The sequence below is a fragment of the Crotalus tigris genome, unplaced genomic scaffold, assembly GCF_016545835.1.
Source record: "Crotalus tigris isolate CLP2741 ecotype Arizona unplaced genomic scaffold, ASM1654583v1 scf7180000017639.5415321, whole genome shotgun sequence".
NCBI lineage: Eukaryota > Metazoa > Chordata > Lepidosauria > Squamata > Viperidae > Crotalus > Crotalus tigris.
In genome coordinates, this window is record NW_024096532.1 from 1,270,197 (window position 1) to 1,290,507 (window position 20,311).

Genomic DNA, 20,311 nt, shown 5'->3' on the forward strand with positions numbered 1-20,311 from the left:
GTTTTCGTAATGTTTCACAGTAGACTTCTGAACCACGCTCCATGAACTTCACTAGCAGTGCTCCTTTGGCATCTTCACATTTGGCGGGATTTTCTATGGCACTACTTCCGGTGTGGTGTTAGTTCACGATAATGTCCGCACACCACTAGACGCACCCAAGAACATTTGAGGCAGTTCCATTGGGATGTTTTTGATCACCCCCCCCCCATGGCCCAGATTTGGTGCTGAGCAACGACTACTAAGGAATTTCAAAACATGTAAGACGTTATGACAAGTGCCTCAATTTGAATGGTGATTATGTCGCAAAGTAATGTAATGTGGTAGTTTTCTAATGTGCATAATAAAATTTCTGTATCTGCGAGTGTCTGTCATTGATAACCAAATGGAGGCTTATTTCCGAATTGCCCTCATAAATCAACTAATAACCGAAATGCGTATCAAATCAAGGCTAAGTGGCCAAGAGAAGGCTCAAGATAATATCCCTGTAATTCCTGTTCAAACTGATCATTCCAAGACATTATAAATTTTCCTGCTTTCTCACTCTCTTTCATTCAAGAGGAAAATATGAATCAGTGGAGTCTCCTCGACATTTTCTGCCACCTGGAGAAGTGAATCTTGATTCCTGCTCCCCAATTCTTTTCATTTCGCCAGCCTGATAAATGCAACTGTATATATAGACTCTCTTCCAGTAAGTAGGATGCTTGGGCAAACATTGGCTTTGTCTCAGATAAAAGGAGGATGTTTTTCACGTAATTAAATGACATCTTCACTCTATCATTGCAATCTGTGGAGGAAGATAGTCTGGAGTCCCAAGAGGGAGGGGCTGCTTCCCAGAAGACAAAGAGGCAGCAGAGCCCGGAATGTCTGGTAAGCAGGAAGTAGATTAAGATGGCCCCTCCCTAGCAGTTCACAGAGTGTGGGGTCCTTGGTGCTCTCTGTACTTGGCTGTTTTCTTGCAGACCTTTCATTACCCAAATAAGTAACGTCATCAGTGCTAGAAGGGAGTGGGGTTTGCTCTCTGTTTATATACAAGTGGCTTTCCCTGTCAGTGTTGGCAGGAGTGGTCTTGGTGATTCCTCGATTAGGCTGTTGTTTACCCTGATCAATGAATTACCAATTCAGACAAACAAGCTAAGAAGAAACAGGTAATAAAATATCTGCAAGAAAACTGCAAGCTAAGAGACCAACCAAGGATCCCATCTCTTAATATATTCAGTTTAGACATCAAAGCACATTGAAGATATCCCCCCCCCCCCCCGAATGGAGATGAAATGTCTGCAGCCAAATCACCAAGCTCGGAGATCAAACAAACAGCCCAACGACTAACTGGAGCGACTAATATTCAAACACATCTCAACTTCGTAGTTTTGTGGTCTCGCTACCGATGGCTCCAAGGGAGTTTACAAAACAGAATGAAATAACATGAAACCAAACCCCAGCATCATAATATGTATAACATTCTAACAGAATAACAGAGTGATAGAGTATCTTCTGGAGACAAGCCGTTCCACTGATTAATTGTTTTGTCAAGAAATTTCTCCTTAGTTCTAGGTTGCTTCTCTCCTTGCTTAGTTTCCACCCATTGCTTCTTGAACTGCCTTCGGCTGCTTTGGAGAATAGCTTGATTCCCTCTTCTTTGTGGCAGCCCCTGAGCTATTGGAACACTGTTATCATGTCCCCCCTCGTCCTTCTCTTCATTAAACTAGACATACCCAATTCCTGCAACTATTCCTTATATGTTTTAGCCTCCAGCCCCCTGATCATCTTTGTTGCTCTTCTCTGTACTCTTTCTAGAATCTCAACATCTTTTTTATATTTTCTGGTGAAAAAAGACACACACATATATAAAACCCCCAACTTTTATTGAGCAAAGAGTCTACTTGAATGCCATCAGCAATTTGCTCCATAATATAAGCCCCACCAGAGAGAGAGAGAGGGGAAAAAAAGGAGAATTATGTGCAGAAATAAAACACATCCATTTATTCACTGAACCACAAATGTGCTGGCCTTTCGAATGAGTAAAGAAATGGGTCCACAATACTGTAGGTGCCACAGGAATACTGAACTAATGTTACATGGTCTGACATTTTACATACCCAAGGCTAAGGTGCTTTTTTTTTTCTTGAGCTGCATTTGGAAAGAGCTTGTCATTGGTCATTACGGTTATCAAATATAACTTTAGCTGAAAGCATAAATGGTTTTCTGGCTTTTAACTGAGGCAACAAGCTGCCGCAAATAAAGAAACACTGCATGTGGCAGCAAAGTGAAATCTTAGCAATGTACTTAGGGATTAGGATCAGAATTGGAATCTTGCCAGCATCTCATTTTTTCCCTTCCAGCCAAAGGACTACATTTCCAATTTCCCCCACAGTTTCTCTCATATCTCCCCCACACCCATTTTCCTGGCTTTTAAGTAGGATCCATTTATATTTTCAAGACATCTATGGCAAATCAATTGGAGCCCACCCCATTCTCATTTTTTTCCCTCACCCTAGCCCAGTGTTTCTCAACTTTAGCCATTTTAAGAAACTGTGGATTTCATCTCCGAGAATTCCCCAGCCAGCATGTTGGCTGAGGAATTCTGAGAGTTGAAGTCCACATGTCATTAAAGTGGCCAGGGTTGAGAGACACTATCCTAGCTTATATTAATGTAATATTCCGTCCATATTTTTTCTTTTGTTCTTCACTGAAATCAAAAGCCAGAAGTGTTTGGTTACATCCAAAGTAATTCTTGATTGGCTGTTTACCTGCTGTATTTTATACTGTCATGAATGAAAAATACTGATCAACATGCTCCTCTCAAATCAACTGTACTTTTAGAGATTCTCCTTTATGTAAGGGGCTTCAACAATTACTACTGTTGAGAAAAAAAAATATTCCTGAGTACTTGGACACTCTTCATGAACATCTTCCTGGAATTCAAGATATCAGGAATGATATCAGGAATGGATGAGTAGATTGTTTTTTATGGTAGAGTATTCAGAACTTGGTAGAACTTCAGCTCCCATAATTGTCAATCCAGCTTTATATGTAAATGAAAGGACCCCTGCATCTCCTGATGGGTAAAAAACGGATAGAAAAAGTGCAATTTCTAATCACATAAATAGCACCACACTGTTCCTTTGGAGGGAGGGAGGGAGGGAGGGAGGGAGGGAGGGAAGGAAGGAAGGAAGGAAGGAAGGAAGGAAGGAAGGAAGGAAGGAAGGAAGGAAGGAAGGAAGGAAGGAAGGAAGGAATTTACACTAACAGCATTCATTACTTTTCATTTTATTAATTTTTTTCGTTATACATCTTAAGTAGCTGCCCATCTCACTCAGGTAACTCTGGGCAGTATAGAAGAATTAAACACACCCACACACGTGTGCACGTGTATGCATACGCAAACACACACACACACACACACACACACTTTTCTATCCTTGAAAAGCAATGCTTATTTCTATTATGTTCATCTACCACATACTTTACATTGCCTTTTATTCTCTTAACTCCTTTTTTTTTTTCTGAAGGTCTCATGAACTCATCCCTGCCACCTCTTTCTTTATCTTCTTATTGCTCTCAACCCATTCATGTGTTTGCTTTGCAACTTGATCTTCCATTCATTCTCTTTGCAATATGAAAAACTCAAAAGTACTTTTTTTCTATTGGTCATTCACTTTTGTATTCAGTTCACATTCATTTAACACCCATTCATTCTTCTCTATTGCTTTTTGTTATGCCATACGTATTTCTTAATTACCCCATTCCCCATGCATTCAACTTACTTTTATATACTCAAATGTTATTGTATATAACAAAAGAAATAAAAACATACTTGTACATGCAATCTCTTTTTTTTTTGCATCTTCTGACATGTATTCCTTGCAATAGATTAACACTACCCATGACTATCCTACCAACATAGGCATATTTAATATTTCTCAATCCATTTCCCTATCTTCAATAAAGATATCAAAAAATAGCTGTTTGGGGGTGTGCCTTTTAGTCAGACAGCTTAATTCCTGCAATTGCCTGGATTAGTCCTTGCATTTTTTTTCCATTGGTGCATAATTTTCAATTATTCATTCCTCTAACAAACACAGTTATCTTTACAATTGAGACATTATTTTCACCTCCATACATCCATTGCATCAGATAATTTACAAACAATACTGAACTTGGTGCATTAACGGTCAAACTTGATATGGCAGCTGTGATTTTAACAGGATTTGTGCATCCACTTTAATCTGGAGAAAATAATTTAAACTATTTGTTATTTTAATTAAAGTAAATTGTACTCAGGGGCTATAATTCTTTTAAAATGATCTGCTAGGAAGATATATCTCATTAATCAGCACACTTTATTAAAATCAAATAGTTATAAAAACAGCACCAGATTGTTTTAAGCAAGGGCTTATTAAAATTTAAGGCATAAATTCGAAAAGGGGAATTTCTTTTAAATTAGGAGAAAAATGAAGATGCTTCTTCTAAAATCTGTCAGATAGCATCTATTTTGGGAGCAGATTTTGAATGTTTGTTCTAATGCTTTCCCCTTTTTTTAAACTAAACTTTTTTTATATAAATTATTGGTTTTATGCTATTTTATATCAGATTTTTTTTAAAAAATTTTTTTAAACCTTCTGGGGTTTATTATATAAGGTATATCATACAAATATATTACATGTGGTCAACTTTTAGGAGACCATCCAAGATTTATGAATTATTATTACTAATATTAATTGTTTCCCCTTCCTTTTTTATTCTATATTTTGAATCTTAGCTTCATTAGGTCTCTGGAATACTTGGTTGAGCAGAAAAGCAAGATGAAATGAAATGAAATAACGAAATGAAATGACAGAAATCACAGATTCAAATCAGTTAAAGGGAAAGAACTGCTGCTAATATCAAAGACCAGAAGATGGGTTATACAGGAGTATAAGCTGCCAAAATACAAACTGTTTTGGGCGAGATCATAATATCAAAGGAAAAGTCATGGACCTCCACAGTTTGGATGCCACAAAAGGAAAGGTTGTTTTACTTCTTTCTGACAAAGCATATCAATAACATATGGAAAAGACTAGGGTTCTCACATTTGACAGCAACAATCAGGATGACCATTAAATGGCCATAAGAAGTAGTTTTCTTGATCACTTTCCGACCACCTAAAAGTCATCCAAATGTTTGTGGCAAATCTAGACAGCATACTAAAAAGCAGAGACATCACTCTGCCAACAAAAGTGTGTATAGTCAAGGCCCTGGTTTTCCCAGTTGCAATGTATGGATGTGAAAGTTGGACCATAAGAAAGGCTGAGCAACAAAGAATTGAGGCCTTTGAACTATGGTACTGGAGAAGACTCCTGCGAGTCCCTTGGACTGCAAGGCATTCAAACCAGTCAGTCCTAGAAGAGATCAACCCCGACTGCTCTTTAGAAGGCCAGATCCTGAAGATGAAACTCAAATACTTTGGCCACCTAATGAGAAGGAAGGACTCACTGGAGAAGGGCCTAATGCTGGGAAAGATTGAGGGCAATAGAAGAATGGGACGACAGAGAATGAAGTGGCTGGATGGAGTCACTGAAGCAGTAGGCATGAACTTAAATGGACTCCAGAAGATAGTAGAGGACAGGAAGACCTGGAGGAACGTTGTCCATGGGGTTGCGATGGGTTGGACACGACTTTGCAGTTAACAACAACTGATAAAGCCATAAAGGAGGAAACAACCTACTCAACTATCCTATCAATTTCTTACAGAAGACAATAGTCAACCACCTCCAAGAAGTCCATAGAGTAGGTAGGACTCAAAAGCAATTGCTCACTTCCTCTATGGCCTTCAACAACTCATACTTGGTACAGTATGAAAGCAAGCCCCAAACCAACAGAGTGCCACAGCAAAGGAATGTCTGCAGAAATCCCACTATTAACTCCAAAATGATCTTCTTTCAACCTCCTGTTAGTAAACAGTTACATAATTGGCAAGAATCATCTATCTCTGATGTTAAATTTAACACACACATCCAATCTCAGTTGTACCCACGCAGAAATAAGCATACTGTTTGTTGAACGGGTGCCAATTTTGAAAATGTTGCTGGAAAGTATTTGTTGCATACAAATGTGTATATACAAACATGTGTATCTGTACCTCCATATATATGCATCGTGAAAAATTAACACAACCAATATAGGCGAATATTGCTAGCTATGTAACTGACAATATACTATTTTTATTGGTTTCAGCAATTGAATATCTAGGTGAATACTTATATCTAATAGCTAACCCTGTCACAATCTGGCTTTGCCCAACTTGATGCCGTCTAGATACACTACCATAAAAATTTATAGAAATCCTGACATCTATGTATCTGATTTCCATTGAACGCTGTCTCCAACAGTGGTACTCACATTGCTATAATGCTGATTCTTAGCTTGCCCCCTTCTTTTCCTCCCCCCCAAACACAAACATTTCCTAATGTCATTCCTTTCTTCGAAGGAAAGGCTGCCCAAGCTCTTTTGGTTACTCCTCAACAACCGTTAAGTAAATTGGTTACTCCTCAACAACCATTAAGAATTTTTAAGTTGTTTAGACTGGATATGGCATTTTTATCCACATATCAAGCCCTTTTCAAGAACCTGGGATAGGCAGATGTTGTTATTTTATGATGTTACAGATATGTTTGCTGGATGTAAGCTGTTCCAAGCAAAGCTGCCTTTTGCAATTGACTGATGGTGATTTGGTCAATGCTGATGGTGTTCAACTGGTGTTCGGGATGTTTGGCGATTGTGCTACCAACTGATTCATTTTAATTTTTTTATGGCTAAGGAAAATGGGAACTCTCTTTCTTCATGGTCAGCCTACCAATCAAAAAGAGTAAGTTACTTGCCTCAAATGACTGCCTCTCCAAAAAGTAGGTTGTCAGAAGAATTGCAAAAAAATTCTGAGATCCCCAAATGTGTAGATACCAATTTTTGCTTGGCTCCACCAAGCTGCACACAGAACTGATACTTTATCATTTTAAAATACTTATTTTCTAATATTTCTTATATTTTTCTTTTAATCCTCTGTTAGGGACCCAGAATCATATGTTTGACATTAGTAACCTAAAAAATCAAATAAGTCAAAATAAATATTAATTTTCAAAAGGGAAAGCATCTGTGTTACAAAGGAAGTTTGCACCTCGAGTATCCTCTTGAGTGGAATATTTTTCAGGTTTTCAAGGCAAAGGGATGTTTTGTGCCTGGCTTATTTAGCATTTGTGAGGGTGGTCATAAGTATAGTAATTGACTCGCCCCAAAAGATGGAAGCTGCAAAATCTTATTTATTTATTTATTTGTATTCCGCCTTTATTATTTTTACAACTCAAGGTGGTGAACATACCTAATACTCCTCCCTTCCTCCTTCTATGTTCCTCACAATAATAACCTTGTGAGGTGAGTTGGGCTGAGAGGGAGTGACTACTAGTCCAAAGGCCCCCAGCTGGCTTTCATGACTAAGGTGGGACTAGAACAGTGGTTCTCAACCTGTGGGTCGGGACCCCATTTGGGGTTGAATGACCATTTCACAGGGGTCGCCAAACAACGCAGTCCACCATTTTTTTCCCCTTTTCCTTAGCTGTGCTACTCCCTTTTATTCTATTGGCTTTTGAAAGCCAATAGAATAGACTCCCTTGAATAGAGTCTAATTCTATTGGCTTTCAAAAGCCAATAGGAATTGTCCAGGCTGTTTCTGCCCTGCTGAGCCTGCCAAAAGTTCCATTCTGCAAATGGTGCTGCAAGTTGTCTGCAGCGAAGGCGAGCTGTCCTGGAAGTTTCCAGCCCCTCCCTGCCCGAACAACTACTAAAAATGTAAGTAAAAGAGGGCCAGGGGTGGGAGGTGGGAGGCCGGCGGGTGCAGGGAGGGTTGCTGGCGCACGTGGGGCCCGGCGGGTGCCTTACCTCCCTTGGGCTGGGCCAGCTGGTGGCCCAGCCAGTGGTCGGCCTGCGCCATCTCTGCTACGCCTCAGCTGGCACAGGGGGCGGCACCACGCATGCGCAGCGCTCCCGGGCAGGGAAAGTCCTCGACTTACGACCGGTTGGGTAGTCCTCGACTTGGGACCGGTTGGGTAGTCCTCGACTTACGACCATTTGGGGTCGCGGCATTAAAAAGGTTGAGAACCACTGGACTAGAACAAACAACAAAGATGGCAAAGTATCTGGAGGCTAAATTATAGGATGAATGGGTGAGGGAGCTGGGAAGGTCTACTCTAGCCTATCAATGAGAAGGATTCAGAGAGAACATAATAGCTGTCTTCCAGTACTTGAGGGGCTGTCACAAGGAAGAAGAGATTGACTTATTCTCTAAGGCACCAGAGGGCAGGACAAGAAGCAATGGGTGGAAGTTCGTCACAGAGAGATCCAATTTAGAAGTAAGGAGAAATTTTCTGTCAATAAGAAGAATTAATCAGTGGAACAGCTTGCCTGCTGGGCTTATGGGTGCTCCATCACTGGAGGTTTTCAAGACTATGCTGGTCAACCATACAATTATTATTATTATTATTATTATTATTATTATTATTATTATTATTATTACTATTGGAAAGGACCTTGGAGGTCATCTAGTCCATCCCCCTGCTCAGGCAGAAAGCCCTATACCATTTCAGACAAATGGCCATCCAGTCTCTTCTTAAAAACTTCCAGTGTTGGAGCATTCGCCGCTTCTGGAGGCAGGTTGTTCCACTGGTTAATTGTTCTAACTGTCAGGAAGTTTCTCCTTAGTTCTAGGTTGCTTCTCTCCTAGATTTGACTGGGATGGTATAAGGTCCTGCCTTGAGGTGAGGGGAGTTGGACTAGAAGGGTCCCTTCCAATCCTATGATTCTAGAACTCGAGTCTCTTGGTGACTGGCCCAAAGTCACCCAGTTGGCTTTCATGCCTAAGGCAGGACTAGTACTCACAGTCTCCTGCTTTCTAGTCTAGTGCCTTTACCACTACACCAAACTGGCTCTCTTTTTTTCCCCTCCATGATGGTGGCAGTCAACAGTATTTTCAAATTTACTTATAAAGAAGAGGGTTTTTTTTTCATCAGCAGCTTACACAGAGCACATCCGAGTAGTAGTCCTTTTATTCTCCGCTGGGTCACTTATTTCTGGTTATCGGTTAGTGCTAATACAATGCTTATAAGGTTTGACCTACCCCATCCCACTCTCATAAAAGACTCAGGAGTGATAATCTCACGTTTCCTTGTATGCCATCACAATCTTGCATTCTACAATGAACATCTTTGGCACAGGGACATTCCCAGAGGATCACAACCACATGTGGCCATAAAAAAATGGATGAAGCTCCCAAGTACCTCCTAAAGTTAAGCAATTGTGAATTTTAATGTGACAGAAGGGGGAAATTATTAATTATAGTTCCAAGTGGTGGTTATTATTGATGGTGTTTAATTTTAATCAGACTGAGATGCAAGGGAATTTCAATCAAATTTAGTTTGACTGCTGCCACCTCTTAAAGTCTGTAGCTTACATGTGGCCAAAGGAAATCTACATATCCTTGTATGAAATACAAAATTGTAATATGTTCGTCCTAAATGTATTACATCCATCCTAGTCATTGTAATCAGAAAAACCAGTTTTTCAGAATATATTTTCCACCACAACAAATGAATAAAGAGGAAAAAAAGAGCCTCATGGTTTGTCACACCGGCAATACACAGGAATAATTTCTAAAATTACATCAAAGATACACATATGTACTTCCATCAGAAAATCTTGTATATTTCAATCTTTCCTCAACAGAAACACCCCCCCCCTGTTTTGACGGGAATTGTCCTCGTTTGCCCCTCTTCTGGTTTTGCAATACGTTTTGCAAGATGAGGCACCCAGCATTGTACACTGTCTTCTAGATGCAGCTGCTGAAAACCAAAGGATTGTGCCAAAGGCATTATAGAAAAGGTCAGGTTTTTATGGAGGGAACAGCAATCTTGCAGCAATCTTCCCAGAGTTTCACTAAAAAAAAATCCTGAATCAAAATGGGAAAAAAAATACAATGCTTACAAAGTTTGACCTAACCCCATCCCACTGGCACAAAAGACCAGGGAGTGATAGTCTCACATTCCATACTATGACATCACAAGCTTGCATTTTACAATGAACATCTCTAGCGTTATTGAGCCCCGGAGGATCCTTGATATAGCTTTCCACGTGTCTCCTCAGCAGTATAGCTAGCTCATGTGGTCTTACTGCTTTTATTAAGGAAACAGGCTTGTGAAGGGCCTCTGGCAAGCAATGTGTGTGTGTGTGTGTGTGTGTGTGTGTGTGTGTGTGCCCACGCGCGCGCACACGCGTGTAAGGGGGGTGATGGGAATAGACGCATCATCTCCTGATTTTAGAGACCCACATCTGTCAGAGACATGATTCAGGATATTTCAGGACTGTCCAGCATCATTCAGTAATAAATGCTAGGATATAATTTTGAAATGATCAGTACTGAATGTGCTAAGCAATCCCAGTCTTAAGAGGTTCACCGGGGAACATTTTGGTTTGTTGCATATGCATTCTGAGTACAGTCGAAGAAATCAGCAATCACTTATTGGGGCTTGGCTACCTTTGAGATAACCTATGTAGGAGAAGGAGTGGTAGAACTTGGGGATGGAGTTAAAAAAGTAATCAGCCTAGAATCCCAACATAGCCACAAGCAAACCAATCTCCCTTGAATTTTGTTGACTCTTACCTAACTCCAAAGACGCTAGCCATTAGCTAAGAAGATTCCTGTGCACAGGCATGATTAGAAATAAATGAGTTTAATTAGACCTTCACATGAAGGCTTGGTCTTTTGCACCTGACAGCTTACTTCAAATGGAATTGGTTTATCCAAGGCATGCCTGCAGAGTTGCTGGTAATTTCTATTCCTTGGGAGGTGTGAGGAGTGGGAACTTGAAAGAAAGTATCCTTTGTGGAAAGTCTTTATTTATAGAATGGCTTCCCAGCAGATAAAAGAACCACATTCTCACACCCTCACACTCAGGAAGCTCTGTGTGTGTGTGAATTGAGGGTGGACAGAGACAATGGAGTATGTGATAACTTTCTGGTTTTGATTAACAAGAGCAGTATTGAGATATTTTCTGCTATAACCTCTAAAATAAATCTTCCTTTACTTATATGTGGTCATGTTTGTATTTTAACACCTGCAAAGGTCTGCTATCTTTAGCGTGATTTAATTCATTTGAAGGTCAAGCGGGCACCAAGCCTTCCTTAAGAAATCTATCTCAAATGTCAACTAAAAATCCATTCCACTTTAAAAAAAAAAAAAAGTCTGCTGAAGCTGAATACCCAGTGAAACTATATTAGGTTGTTGATTTGTTTCAAACAGAACAGATTGTTTAATACGTCAGGGATTAGAACAGGGGTGGGCAACTATGGTCCATTTACAATCTGTGGACTTCAACTCCCAGAATTCCTCAGCCAGCCAGAATTTCTGAACCAGCTGTGCTGACTCGGAATTCTGGAAGTTGAAGTCCACAGTTGATAAAGGGACGAAAATTGCCCACACCTTGATTAGAACCTCCAACCCATAATCCACTTTGAATGCTACTGGACAGTTTGGACCTCACATGAAGGGCACCTCATATGAAGTCTTTCTCCAATAATATATCCACTCCTTTACTGTACGAATAAGGGAAAGCAAAATGCAGTCAATAACCAGTTGTAGGAGTGTCATAGTTCATGAGATCGTAATTTCATCCCCATGATTTTTTAATCAAGCACACACAGTAACATCAAGCACATATATGAATATAAGAATTTATCTTATAGCAAGTCATATTCTTGATCAGTCTACCACACTAGTTGTGGAATTGCAAGATTTCAATTAGAGCTGAACAGATTTTCTTAGTCCTGCTTGGAGATGTTAACATATGAGACGTAGATCTACTGCAGCAAAGCTCTATTGCTATTTTTTTATTATTCTTTTCTTAATAGGATTGCACCAGGCAAAAGTAAAGACATATCTTTCCTCAGTTGGCCCTTAGATCTAACATGTACTTTGGTGCTTAATGGATTTTATGCGTGACTAAGGTGAGATCAACATTGCTAGGTATTGTATGAGCAAGAATGTGACTGCTCTTGTCCTTAAAAATAAAGAAAACACGGTAGTTTTCAATGTATCTTGTGAAGCTGAATTCTATTATTTAAATTTATTCACAATGAATCTCATTCTCACATTTGTGACACTGTATGAAGAGGCAGGTTGTAACATTTAAGGTGAAGCACTTGTAGTGCTTTGGTTTGAAACGCAAAAACTAATAATAGTAGTAGTAGTAGTAGTAGTAAAGTTGGAAGGGACCTTGGAGGTCATCTAGTCCAACCCCCTGCTCAGGCAGGAAACCCTAAAGCATTTCAGACAAATGGCTGTCCAATCTCTTCTTAAAAACCTCCAATGTTGGAGCATTCACTGCTTCTGGAGGCAGGTTGTTCCACTGGTTAATTGTTCTAACTGTCAGGAAGTTCTCCTTAGTTCTAGGTTGCTTCTCTCCTTGCTTGTTGCTTCTTGTCCTGTCTTCAGGCGCCTTGGAAAATAGCTTGACACCCTTTTCTTTGTGGCAGCCCCTGAGATATTGGAACACTGCTATCATGTCTCCCCTCGTCCTTCTCTTCATTAAACTACCGAATTCCAGCAGCCATTCCTTATATGCTTTAGCCTCCAGTCCCCTAATAATCTTTGTTGCTCTTCTCTAGAAGTACAAGGGTGGTGATATTATTCAGAGTGAGATTTCTCTTGGATATTTTTTAAAAAATATTATCCCACCCCACATTGATTTCTCGTTCATTAAGAGATTCATAAATAAGGGTGCCCAACATTTTGGATCATTTTTGGATATAATACATAGTTCCTTCATACAGATATAGTATATCTTGCATCAGCTTCAGTCCAATTTCTTCAGAAGAATTCTCTTCTTACAGTATTTGGATTATTTCCCTTTCAGTTATGGGGATTTAAAACACAGTGTTCTTAGGTTTCTGGCTAAAATAATTAATTCCTCTGCCCCCAGTTGCTGGCATTTTGTCTCTGCAGTGTGAGCATAGCAGTACTGATTTCTAAATCATAGTGCTGATTGGCCTATTCAAGGATTGTGAGGGTAAAACTCTGGTGGATTGTGGGTCCTTGGTGCTCTCTGAGCTTGGCGGCTTTCTTGCCGACATTTCATTACCAAACTGGGTAACATCATCCATTATCCCATTTTGTGCTTTCTGAAGCCTTTGACGCCCACATATGATACTGACAGAAGTGGGAGAACTGATGATGTTATCTAATTTGGTAATGAAATGTCTGTAAGAAAACCACCAAGCTCAGAGAGCACCAAGGACCCACAATTCAACATAGTTCTGAGTTACAAATATTCTTTTCTATCTGTACTCTGGTAGGCATTTGAGAAGGGGGAAAAAACGGGCATTTGTTATAACTCTGTGAATGGTATATGCTTTTACTTTTTACTTTACATTTATTTTTTACATATATCAAGTAAAAATGGCATTACATCGTCCTGTATTTTTCTGCAAACACACATAGCTATTAATTTTTAAAAAGTCAATATAATGATATAGATGTGCCAGAGTTTCTAATTGCAGCAATTTCTATTCATTCTTATATATCAGTCTTCTGTCCATTCTAATGTATGATGTGATTTTTATTTAACTTCCTTTCTTACTTACTTCCCTACATAGCCATGTGTTGTGTGGTGTATGAGTGTGTGTTGTTTGTGTGTGTGTGTGTGTATGTGTGTGTGGAAATATGTGTCTGCCTTTGTGCAGTTCACTGTGTGCTTTTTCTTTGATAGAGCAGGTGCCTATCTTTTCCCCTCCATCTGGTCGAAAGTCAGAGTTATTTAAATGAGAACTTAAAAAGCAGAGGGAGAATGTCCCTTTCCTTTTTTATATATATATAAGGGATTTCTGGGATGTATTAACAAGAGAAAGGATGGTTTGACCATACCTATAAAATACTATTGAATTGGTGGCTTTTGCTTCCAGGCATTATGAGCATATTACAAACCTGGAATTATCATCATTGAGTTAAAATGTGCATAGTAGACTTTTGTGGCTATTACATGGAAAATACATTTAATTCTCATTTCCAACTTCCAAAGCACATTAGCCAGGTGCAATGTGAGAAATGGAAAATTCACAGGCACAATGAGGAGCTGTCAGACTTCACACCAGGCAATAAATATCAACTGTCCAAAAACTGCATTTGATAATAGTAGAAGCTTCACAAACTCAACGCAGTTAGATAAATTGCTCCACTGAGAAAGAAGTCGTATAAATACCTACTGCAGAACAGAGCTATTAGGCCTATATATAATGCAATTATGAGGTTTAAATCTTAGATCTTTTCTTTCCATCCTTTCAAATCAATGCTTCTCTCCATTGTGAAAGTTGGAGACATCTAGTTCACATTTACAGAATAGTTCTCTCTGCCTTAGAATAACTGATTCTCACCGGACACATCAGTACACAATAGCATACTCTGGTATTTCATGCTAATTAATTAAGAGTAACTACCACTATTTCTACATTCCCTATCCCGTTTGCAGACTGGAATCCTTACTGTTTCTATGTATTTCCCTTAAAATGTTAGAAGTGAAAATTTGGATTTAGAGCACTGTTGAGTGACTAAGAAAATGAAGGATTTCATGTTAAACAATTAGGATATACAATGCAGTATATTATGTCCCTAACAACAATCCTATTCCAATGAAATCAGTTCTAATACATTTGCTCTTGACATGGCCCAAGTCTTCAGATGCATGTTAATGGGTGGGCTTACAACTGGTTAAGTCATGATTTGTCTATGGTTTTTGGAATAAGACATAAGTTAGAAATCAGGGTTTAAAAACCACAGTGCCTGAGTTCATACAACATGCTGACACAAAACCAAATAAACCATATTATGGCTTTGTACAGCATGTGACTGTACAGCTGATTTTGGGGTATATAGAAACATATAAAGCAACAGCACTGAATTTAATTTAAGACACATATGCAAATTTTGTTTTGATGGCTGTTTCAAATACTATACTATAAAAATTCATAGAGGTAAAAAGAGAGCTATTCTCCTTCAATTAAATGGCTTATAGCACAAGAAAATATTTTCCTAGAATGCACCAGGCTTGCAAGTTACTGTCTAGATTTTGAATTCATAGCTTCTCATTAAATTTTGCTACCTATATCTTCTAAAACAATCATCTGTTGTTCCCATAATAAACATACAATATTGAATTACTCTGTAATCTGCCAATATTTAATATAATAGCATATTTCACTGTATTCATAATCTTATACTAACATTTTGATATAATTTTACTTTTAGATATTAAAGGAAGAGGACTCAAACTAAAAAAACAACTTGATCATCTCTAAGAAAGAAAGGTTATTTTAAAAATGTTTTTTCATTCTATTTTATTAAAACAGAAAGAAAGAAAAACCCACCAGAACTAACATAACTTTAAAAAAATATGAAAATGCATTCTGAAATGATAGCCTTGATTAATATCAATGGCTATCATTTATTCATCAAACAACCTTTAGTTAAGCTACAGATCAAACCAATTGAGATCCATTGCCTCATATATCAAATGTATTTTATATTGGCATATTAAACACCTCCAGCTATTTTGTAGCTAGGGCTACAAAAGAGAAGCGATTTATTATCAGAACAAGCAATTTCCAGAAATCTTTCTTGCTGCCTTTCTTGCCAAAAAGAATGTAATGTACAGTTACTCATACAGCTCTGTTGTAAGCTCAGTCAGTACAACTATATAGAAGATTATTCAAAAGCCTACTCCAAAATAAATGCCAAGGCAGTCTTGATACCTTATAGATGTATTGGAGTAGCAATGAGCCCCAGATTCCCCACTGAATACACTTGGGAATTCTGGGAATTGTAGTTCAAACATACTTTGAGAAAACTTCATCTTGTTATATTGTATGATTTTAAGTAAACTGACTATATATAGTTGAGGAACAAGACAGAAATATTTCCTATTGGATAATATTGGAAATATTATTGATCTGCAAACTGTTCTAATGCTGTACATCATATTGGGCATTTGTCTACAGCAGTGGTTCTCAACCTGTGGGTCGGGACCCCATTTGGGGTCGAACGACCATTTCACGGGGGTCGCCAAACAACGCAGTCCGCCATTTTTCCTCCTTTTCCTTAACTATGCTACTCCCTTTTATTCTATTGGCCTTTGAAAGCCAATAGAATAGACTCTCTTGAATAAAGTCTAATTCTATTGGCTTTCAAAAGCCAATAGGAATTGTCCAGGCTGTCTCTGCCCTCCTGAGCCCGCCAAAAGTCCCATTCTGCAAACAGCGCTGCACCAGTTGAGTAGTCCTCGACTTACGACCGGTTGAGTAGTCCTCGACTTACGACCGGTTGGGGGTCACGGCATTAAAAAGGTTGAGAACCACTGGTCTACAGTGACCATATTTTCTTGGGGGAAAAAATAAAGGGCAAACCTGAAAAGGGGGCAAATCTGAGAGAGGTTCATAAAGATAAAAAAAGTTGTTTATGTTTATAACTTTGCTTTACAGAGGAAAATTCAAGAGCAAAACTAAGAAAATAAAGAACAGTTCTTTATAATGGTCACTATACATATGACCCACTAGGGTCTGATGCCTAGATGGACATTCTGCCACTAGGATTCTTATTTTCACCCATATTTTATCAGTGTCAATAATGTGGGAAAGAAATAGAATAACATAGAATAAAGAAGAATAAAGTAAAATAATAATAATAATAATGAAAAATCACTAAAAGCAAAAATCATGTGTCTGCATAATCTCTGAAAAGAAAGCTGTGTTAGCCAAAAGCTGTATTAACAGTACGTGGATGACCTAATGCATATTTAGAAACATTGTATAAAAGTAAAAACTGCCTTCATTGTATTCCCATGAGAAATGGACCTAACGTGTGAGAAACTATCTGAATGTTACACAAAGTAGATTCCATATACAATGTAAGATTCCATCTATGCTTCCTTTGTTCCTGAGAGAAAGAAACCTATAAAGCTTTAGTTTAGACCCTCCCCCTTGTTCAGAAATTTGTTGATTGTTAAATCACTTCTGAACCTTTTTGCGCAAAAATAAAGATCTTTCTTTCACCCATGGAATTTCGTAAAAGCCCTTTATTTTTTTAAGGCTTTATTTTTGCCTAGATGGACATTCTGCCATTAGGATTCTTATTTTCACCCATATTTTATCAGTGTCAAGGCAGCTAATATCCAAAAATGCGATATGTCAAAAGTTTGACTCCATCAGTACACGCTCAAGCCCACTACCAACCAATGGAACCTCAGAAATTAAATCCAAACTTCAGAAATCCCTGAAGCTCACTGCAAAATTCCCTGTAGCAATTTCTAAAAGCTGGGTAACTCATTCTTTTCTTTTACCACCCCATTTTCTCCCCTTCTTCTCCCCAATAAGTGGTCCTCATTCATCTGAGAGGCTGATCCAGGCAGCCTTGCTGTTTCCATGGCAACATTGCCATGGAAACTGCAGAGTCCATTTTCTCTCCTCACCCTTATCATCATCCTTTCTTCACAATTCCAGCAATCTCTCCTTCCATAAATCCATTAGGGGGACTTCAAAAGGCAGTAGGCTTCTGCATCGCTCTTTAAAAAGCAGGGAGGGGTGAATATATATATATCCCATGAGAAAGCATAGGAAAACTATCCACATGATGGGCTGCTTAATCCCATAGCACACTCCACTCCATCCCCAAATCTTCTTTCATAGCTATTGGAAGCTAATATAGCTATTTCCTTCAAAATCTGTTTCATATTATCATTTTATCTCACCATCTTCCTGTCTCATATGTCTTATTTTGGCTTCTCTCTCCACATTCCCTTAATCTTTTTATACCTCTTGCCCAGAGATTACCTGGGGTGCGCCTGACAACTTTTCCTTATAACACACCTCCATCTTTTGGGACTGATTTGTGAACAAGGCTGGCCTATATTTGCTATCTGTCACTGCTTCTGGGACCTGGGTTGTTCACCCGCACACAACTAAGCTGCTTGTAGCCCGATGCACGAATAGCTTTACTTCAACAAGCAGAATCACGAGGGTATTTTTCCCTCAGTTATACCATTATGCTCCCACAAATATTTTGAACACCCAGATCGGCACAAACCTCTGCCATGTGCATTGTATTCTCACACATGCCTGAACGCCCACCTGTGCAATCCATCCCATAGTCCCACAGCAATTATCTAGGAATCTTAGTGCCTCAAGCACAAACATACCAGACGTACACATACGCACACATACACACACACATACACACACACAAACACACACACAAAGTCTATGATATACAGAATCAACCCTTTTCAAATAGAGATCCAGGAAACAGTTTTCAGTAGATGAAAGCTTATTAAGTAATAGCCATGAATGGTTGCTTTCATGTGCGCCTTTCAAATTCATCTCTAGCACCCATTTTCTGCTGGATAGTTGCAAAGTGGGGGGAGTGAGGAATAAAACAGTAATGCTGTGGTTAATTTGTGCCGGCTTTGCCAGCCTGTGAAATATAAGAGCAGCTTGTATCATCATTCAGCATATTTGCGAGAAAAAGTGAGTGTGACTGTGCGTAAGAAAGATTTGTACAATAATCAGGAATTCTCATGGGTGAAAAGAATAGGCACTGATCTTTTGAAAATGCCTCACACTCTCAAATATATTTAGGAATATACACACACGCACACATGCACGCACACACACGTATACAAAGTAACACATTCACAACCTGTCACACACACAAGCTGCCACGGATACAAAGCAGCAGGAAATGTAATGCACAGTTTATGATTTGATATGCATATCCACACAAAGGAACTGGCACATGCCCAGAACTGCAGCAATACAACACATTCTCTTACACAGACACACACAAACCTTATAAAAGCCCCAAACAGCAACAAAAAAGCCTCTCACACATTTGCATATACAATGATTAATAATTGACCTACCTAGATCAGCTGCACTAAAAAAAATAGAACAAACATACACAATCAGGCTTGACTGAAAATTAAATACGAACAAGTGGATAAAAAAATACCAATTTCACAACCAGCCCCCTCTCAAATCCCACATATTGATACAACCCTATGCAAAGCTAACATCCCCTGCTATCCCACCACACTATCCCACCACACACGTTAAATCAGGAATCCCATCCTATCACACCATCCCAACAGCACTGCCACAGCTGATTCGAATCCCCCCCACAACCAATTCTGCCTTATACACCAAACCCGGGTGCAGTTGCATCAGAATGGGTACCGAGGGAGCAGAGAATGCAGTCTTCTGATTGTGTAAATACATTGCTTATCAGAAAGATAGTAAAATCAAAGGCAAAAAATAGCATTTTCTGCCAAATGCACATAAGTATGCCCAAATTCTGGGGGAAACACCTGCTTGAAACTTTGACATTTACAAGCATACATTGTCAAATCTGAAGGCACGCTTGATATGTAACACCATCCCAACAATACATCTATAGCTAACTTTCTGGAGTCTCGTTCTCTGACTTAAGACTGTTCTGACACACCCAAAACACCCAACCCAGGTTATCAAAAATATTGTTGCCTCGTAGTAGGAAATAGCAACCAAAACCTTACCTTGATCTGTTAAAAAAGAATCCCATACAAAATACTTCGCCTGTGGTATAGGGTTTTTTTTTTTTTTTTGCCTCTGCAGCTCCTGAGTGCTGTTTGATTTCAAAGGGAAACACCAGAAATTTTAGATGGTCCTCTCCACCTTTCAAGAAGGAAGCATTTAGTGAGGGGGGGGGAGAAAATCCCACTTCCAAAGTCGGTGCTTTCTATTAAAAAAATGAAATTTCACTCTGGAAAGGAAATGCAAGGGATGAATTAGAAAAGATGCCTGAGGAATTCCATTGGACGGTTGGCAGGCAAGCGAAGTGTTTTGATTGGTGAAGGAAATGCGCTCGACGGGAACCGCAGCCCCTCACTCAAACCTGCGTGTCTTCCTCTGAACTGCATTCAAGTCCCAAAGGAGTGGAAAGGGTGAGTGGGAAGAGCATTCATTAACAAAACGGGTGAACATCCAGCAGAAGAAGATGGGGCAAAGAAAGAGAGATGTAAAAGCCTAGGATTGGACAGGGATATCTGTCAGTCAAAGAAGACCCAATATATCCACGTTTTAGCTCTTCCATATACACCCTCCTATCCCCACCCCCACCCCCTTGTCTCTGCTCTGGGAAAGGATAGGAAAGAGAAGTTTAATCGATGTATCTATAAGAGATCTAGAAAATCCTGAAGTTTTGATCAATGTACCT

The 20,311-nt window shown here is 39.1% G+C and overlaps 1 protein-coding gene across 1 annotated transcript in view; it reads right to left on the reverse strand.

The window, feature by feature from the left end:
• The window catches only part of SHISA7 (shisa family member 7), a 45,811-nt gene extending 25,789 nt beyond the window's left edge, over nucleotides 1-20,022 (reverse strand). The window contains exon 1 of the mRNA XM_039335033.1: nucleotides 19,632-20,022. The gene's annotated coding sequence lies outside the window, so the exon portion shown is untranslated. The remainder of the gene's footprint in view (nucleotides 1-19,631) is intronic.
• Between the last annotated feature and the right edge of the window lie 289 nt (nucleotides 20,023-20,311).